This window comes from Triticum urartu, chromosome 3, assembly GCF_003073215.2.
Source record: "Triticum urartu cultivar G1812 chromosome 3, Tu2.1, whole genome shotgun sequence".
Classification (NCBI taxonomy): Eukaryota; Viridiplantae; Streptophyta; class Magnoliopsida; order Poales; family Poaceae; genus Triticum; species Triticum urartu.
The window spans coordinates 540,085,098-540,092,462 of record NC_053024.1 but is presented as its reverse complement, the minus strand read 5'-3'; positions in this window follow the sequence as shown (position 1 = coordinate 540,092,462).

Genomic DNA, 7,365 nt, shown 5'->3' with positions numbered 1-7,365 from the left:
ATCATTCGGTAGGATATCCCTGGCTGTTAGGCTGGATGGTAATACGAGGCAAAGTTTTACCCTAGTTCAGATCGGACCCTTGTAGTTGAAGAAAGAGCCTACTCCTGGTACTCTATATTAGTGATAGGGGTGTGTACAAAGTACACGTGAATACCAGGCATTGTGCGTGTGTGTATACTATCGACAAACTAGCCCCCAAGCTTGTATAACATACTAAGGGCCTAGGGTTACAAATCATATATAGTCGACTTATCACCAGTGGGGATAGAGTCCTCCGCGACTCTGGTAGCTTCGTGTTGTACGCCGAGTCCTCCACATGGGTCTTCGTATAACACGTCTCGGTCCAACCTATATGTGGCGCAGGATGGAACCGACCCATGAGTCTTGATGTTGACCCACCACAACTAGAAATGATGTGCCCACCACACCACACACGCAATCGACCACTAAGAAAATAAGCATATACAATAGTACAACGGTATCTAACTCACGATATGTCTCCATATTTTTTTGATGACACTGAGGGACTTTGCATTTGATGCGTGCTCCGTATTTTGTTGACGACACTTACGGTCATTGTATTTGAAGCGAAAGCACGATATGGTCACTGGACTTCAGAATAAGCTCATCACGGTCACCACATACATTTTGTCGTGCTAACCAACATGTGGTTGGATGGTTAGAGGACAGTGGTTTCTCGAGCCCACCAAGGTTAAAGTCCCGGTGCTCGCATTTATCTTGTGTTAATTTCAGTATTTTCCGGCGATGTACGTTCAGTGGGAGGAGACGTTCCACTAGACTACGAGGCACCTATGGTGACTTCGTAATATCTCAAGATCATATATGCTGGCCCACTCTCTCAAAGGTGCTCATAGGGGTAGGGTTCGCGTGTGTGCGCTTATAGTGGTGAGTGCTTGCGCGTATATATGAGCCCTTGCATATGTACCGTGCTAAACAAATACATATCATGATTATACGGTCACTGGCTCACCCGTACAACTCCGTATTTTGTTGATGACACAATCAATTGACTAGTCAAACGTTCCATGCGGCGCAACTAGTGTTGCACCATTGGGGCGCGTAACCATGGGGCCCACCTGTCAGCCCGTATATGAAAGAAAGAAATGGTAGTTTGAGTTTGTACTATGTTAATAAAACAGGAGTACATTTTAGGGTGATCATACGGTCACTGGCTAACCATACAGCTCCGTAATTTGTTGATAACACGATCAATTGACCAGTCAAACGGTCCACATTCAGCAGCGCACATTACCATAGGGCCCACCCGTCAGCGCGTATATGAAGGACAAAAATGGTAATAAATTAGTGGTCGGTGGGTATTCGAAGTCGTGAGACCTTTGGTTGGTAGTCACCGGCGGTTGGGGGGCGTTCATTGGGCGGTGGGCTGGGGATCCCCTGAGAAAAAGCTCGGTGGGGCGGGGGGGCTAGAGGGTGGGCGGGGGGGGGGGGGGCCGGGGGGGGGGGGGGGGTTGGGGGGGGGGGGGGCCGGCCACGGGCGGCGGGGGCTGGCGGTTCGGCTGGTGGTGGCTGGCGGCTCAGGGGGGTGGAGTTTGATGATAAACTGGAGGCCCTTGATTTCGTATCCAACGGCTGGAAAATCTAATGACCAGAGATGAAAAAGTCAGTCGACTGACGTGTAGCCTCACCCCGCACGTACACATGCACGCACGCAAGACACGCACGCATGTAGGCGTGCAACACTGACACGTACACACGCACACATGCTGGCATGCAACACTGACACGTACACATGCACTCAAGAACACACGCACATACGCACCCATGCATGCAACACTGAAACGTACCATTGCACGCACGCAACACTCGCATGCCTGCATGCACACAGCACACGACGCAAGACACACGCTCAACCTATACGTGCATGCACCCTTTGTTAAGGACATGGATTGTTACGGGTATTAATCAATCTTATCTGTGATAAGCAGAACATTGATTTTTGCAGCGGTCTTTATGAATCACAACGTATCGAACGGGCTAACAACATAGTAGGGTTATCTACATGAAAAAGATGACGTCACACTCAATGAATAATCATCGGTTTATGAAATGCCCGCTTCTGACCGCCCTGGCCCACCAAAGGTTCCTCTGATGTGCGCTGCCTGCGTTGGGTCACTGACATGCATGCCATGCACCCAAAGAGCCCACACGTCAGTGGAAGAACGGCGCGGTGTCCTAGGTCAGAGTCGAGGGCGTCACTCGCGGCACACCCGGCTAAACACGCCTCCGTGCCGCATTCAAACGGCTCCATGAAACCCGCCCGTGTGGAAGCCGAGAAACCCACTCTGGACACACGTCCGTTCATGACCGGGCCGACGTTAAACGCAACGCCGGCCGAGCTCCTCTCGGCCGCCGTCTATTCAATCTCCTATTTAAACGAGGCCAAACGCCGGCCAAGAATCGCACACCTCCGCCGCTCCCCTATCTCCTCCACCATTTTGTCCACTCTTACAATGGCTTACGAAGAATAGTTATTCCGCATCCAAGCCAGCTGGGTAGCCCGCCGGATACGAGCTATGCAGCTCGCTGATCCACCTCCCTCCCCTCGCCCGACGGAGTCAGTTGCCGCCCAAGCCGGCGCGCGGTTCAGCAAGTCGTTGCTGCCGTCCACGCCGCCGCCTCGTACCACGTCTCCCGTTTCTGTGGCCGAGACTCCCATGCCGGCGGCCGTGCCATGCAAGCAGCGACAGAAGCCGGGTGCGCGGAGAGCGATGATTCGGTGTCCAGCGCCTCCGCGTCCGCCGCCATCATCGAGGAGAATTAGAGCACGGGAGGCCGCCGCCGCTTGGGTCCCATGAAGGCCACCGCGGAGGCGATACCGGCGTACACAGCCCCGCATGGGCTCCATGGAAGAGGGGAATGTTAGGATGAACTCGAGCCGGTACCGGCCATGGCGAAGTAGTGGCCGGTGATGAACTCGAACCGGTGCCGGCCACCATCATCTTCGGCACCAGCCAATGATATCAATTGGGCAGTGGGGAAGCGAGTCGTCCTTTGCGTTGAAGCATATACCTCCGGGGCTCCCGGCAGTCCGGTGATCGTGCTACCGGACATGAGGAACACAAATCGATCGGCGGGCGACCATTTAGGCCAGGTATAATATACCTGTGCTGTCCAGAACTAGCACCGCGTAGTTCATTTGAATGTAATGAAATCCGTCATGTTTGTATGAAAATCTGGTATTTTATATGATTTCCGTCGTTGTTTATATGAAATATCAGTTTGTCTACATTTTTGCGTGAATTTCGTCCGGTTGGTTGAGTTGTTGTCATAATGTGTGCGGCTACGGTTGGATGGCGTAATTTGCGGGTCACCGGTCAGTCTGCGGGCGGCTCAGGCGGCGTTGTGGGACAAAAAATTACGCCCGCTCCCTCGCCCACGCGCGCGGTGGCTCGCAGCACAAGGAGAAAATTTTACTACTCCCTCCGTTTACTCCTCATCCCTACTACGTACTTTGGTTAGTACTCCCTCCATTTACTTATACAAGGCCACTATAAAAAAATACATTTTGCATCTATACAAGGCCACAAATAGTAATTGAGACAAAAGTTACTACACCCTCCTTTCCAGTTTATGGCTCAATTTCAAAATCTCTCCAACCAAGGTAGACGGCGAGTGGTCAAATTAATTTCGTAGTTTGCACAAGTAATTAGTACGCTCGTTTTTCTCAAGAAGTTATGTTTACCGAGGCATTAATTAGAACGAATGCATGAATGACCACTAAATTTCCATGAACTTGTACATGCATTGATTAGTTTCCTCTTGACACTGCTTGCGTCGGGTGATCTAACGCACCTCGAAATCCAACATGTAATGGTAATACTACTAGTATAGTAGAATTGAGACTTATCAAACGGAAAAACTAATGTTTTTAGATGAGCCCTATAAACCCTAGTGGGTACGTACTCCGTAAATACAGATTTTTTTTCCAAAACTAAGTCGCTCCCTTTCATGAATTCTGTAGTATACTCCTCCGTCGACGCTCCCTTTCATGAATTTTGTACTTCCTGTCGCCGACATGTGGGACATATAGCAACCGGGTCGACGTGTCAAGCACCAAATAACAGTGCAGAACAGCAGGGGGACGCACCCCACTCGTACCGGCCCAGTAGTATTAATGAGCAATGAGACGTCAACTCACAATGCCGCACCTTCCCACACGGACAAAGCAACCATTATTTCACACTTCGGTTCGCCATCATCTCAAACCACGTAGTATTTCTTCTTCCTCAAGAGGGACACGCGCATCGCCTTGGTACATCATGACACATGGGACCGCATGACAGGCCATGCTCCCCCGCCGATCGCTCGGTAAAATCACCTCATTTTTACTATACTTCCTCCGTATCGGTTTACTACATGGCATGCACGTCGTTCTAGGTTGAGAATTTAACTGGCTATATATGTGATGAACAGTACTCTAGCCTTTTAAAAAATGTATACTTTTGTACAGTAGTACTATCGATGGATTGCGCCATTGAGCAAAAATTGAAATTAAAAAAAGGTGGTACATATAGAGAGAGCTCGTCGCCAAATTATGCATATAGTACTATTAAAAAAGCTAGTACGTGCTTAATTGAGGTGCTAAATTCTATTAAAGAAATACTAGTAGTATGTACATATTGAAGAGTTAAAGTAACGAGAAGAAACATAACATAGTTCTGCTGGGGGCTCAGCACAACACACCCCTCAAATTAAACTAAGCACACCTGAAATTAAACCATGCAACTAATCCGGTAGACACTGCATTAGAAGTTTAGAACCACCATGAGCAACGACACTGCCACCTTACTCGGAGTCCTCGTTGTAACACCCCAAAAATTTAACCATGATTTATTAATTAAAAAATTCATGGTAAATTAAAATTTTGTTTTCTGGATTTTTTTAATTTAGAACCACTCTTTTCTCCTAAATTGTGGAGTTTTCACCCCAAGTGGTAACCTTTCAAAAATATTGTTGGACTTGTATATCTTCCCAAGACCATTTCTTTTTATCAGTGGAATTATTTCTACAATTATTTTTCCTGAGCTTTATTTATTTTGAAGTGATTTTTCATAAGTTTTAGGGTTCCATTTGCACTACAACCCTTTCAAATACTCCTTTAAAATCCCCACCAAAATTTGGGGATGTCATGTGATGTTCCCACATCACTTTTATGCAAAAACCTCTTTTAGTCACTCGGAAATTTTGAGCCCTACCTCAAGTTTTCAAATCTGGATCAGTTTGTGGTTTGCACTGCAACCTATTTAAATATTTCTTTAAAAATTCCACCAAAGCCGGGAGATGTTAGTAGGAGTATATAATTCAACTTTATGCAAAAAAAACATTGGAGTTCTTTGAAAATTTTGAGCAAATCATCCTCTTTTGCTCTCTGGACCAGTTTGGTATTTTCTACTGCAACTCTATTTTGTTTTGCTCTAGTGCCCATGAGATCTTTCCTGCTTATAGTCCACCCTACCAAACCCTTAAGTCCAGGAGATTGGACCCATTGGAATATTTTTGGTCCATGCAATAATAGCCTTTATTCTCTGTCTAGATTTGGTTTTCTCAAAAACTTGCACTAGGAAGTTTTTGTTTGTGTCAAACTAACATTGCCACCCTCTTTATCATCTAAAGAGACTATGATCTGGAGTTTTTGGCCTCCAGAGGAGATGCCTAGAAGCCCTTGGCATTCTGTCAAACACCTTGTGTGCATGGCCAGATTTGGCATAGTTTTTAGTTTGCACATTGGACCTGCTTGCTTTGACTAACCAGCATGTCCACTAATCTCCTAGCCTCCACTAACCTAAACCTGTTAACTACTAGCCTCATCCAAGCCTCCTGGCATGCCTTGGCATTTTTCCGAACACATGGCGTGCGTGCTCTGGGCGCGGCCAGAGCACGCGTTTTGCATGTGTGTGCGACCGAGTCGCCGCGTCCCGCTACCGCCTCCCCGCATCCGTTCTGATCTCTTCCCACTCACAGTCATCGCGCCCCGACCCCTCCCTCATCGCAGAGCCGCCCTGGCCACCTCCTGGCACCCCACAGCGCCACCACCGCAAGCCGCCACCGCCGCTCCGACAGCCTCTGCCATGGACGGTGCCGCCCAGGCCATAGCCGCCCGCCAGCTCGCCCCTGAACAGCCCGAGCTTATCCGCGAGCACGTCCGCTAGCGCCCGTCGCCGACACGCGCCCCCTTGGCAACAGGACGAAGGAAGCCGGCGATCTTATCCCCGGCCGCCGCGGAACCGACCTCGACCGCCTATAAAAGGGGCCCCGAGCTCGTCCAGACCCTCAGGCAACCTCAAGCCATCTCCCTAGCACTCCCACAGCCAGCAATCGATGGGGGGAGGCCTTCTTCCTCATCTCTGGCCAGTTCGGCCGCCGCCACGCTCCGGTGCCGTGCGTCGCGAGCAGAGCCTCCCCTATCCTTCCAGCGCCACCGTCCGACTCCCCTCGACCGTGCGGAGCCTCCCAACACCCCAGCCTCGACCGGGAGCCACCGTAGCCCAAGCCCCCAATTGTTCTCGAAGCCACCGTCCGCCTGTGAGCTCGTCGCCGGCGATCCTCTTCGTCCCCGTGACCCTCTCGACCACCGGGAGGATCGTCCTAGTGCGATGAACCTGTTCCCGCCGTCGGAGCCCCGCGAGGAGCCGCCAATCGCCGGTGTTGGTCGCCGGAGCTCCGCCTCCGCTCGGATAGAGGAGGAAGGAGGCACGGGCGACTGGTCAAACCTGACCAGTGGGCCTAAGGGACCCACTGTCAGCGACACAGCGACGGCCCGCGCTAGCTTAAGTGGAAGCATATTCCACCGAATACGTCTTCACTAACAGAAAAGCGTAAGCTCCCCGAAACATTTTCTTTTTCTGATTTTTATTAAAAACAGATTTTGACTAAACTTTGACTGGCTATAACTTTTTAAATATAAGTCCAATTGATTGGATTCTTTTTCTGTTGTTTCTCAAATTTTGTCTAGTTTATTTTCATATTTATTTGAAAATTTTCCAAGCAACTTTTTTGTACTGTTTTGAAACTATGTGTTGATTTAAATTTTCTTAAAATAGGATTTTTGAAGAAGGAAGCAACTTTCAAAAAGTGCACCCCCACTTGCATACTCTTGAAGGCAAGCATTCTGAACCCTGGCATAATATTGTTGTGTGTTGTTTGATATGGTTACAACACCACCTTGACTCGGAGCATTCGTTATTTTATGTGATGTTATGATCATACTCATGAGTGCATATTGATGATTCTGTGCTGTTGGAATTTGATATGTTTGTGATAGTAATCACCCTCGTATGCCGTTCATGCCTACCGGAAGGAATCCGGGAAAGCCTCTGTCTTGGG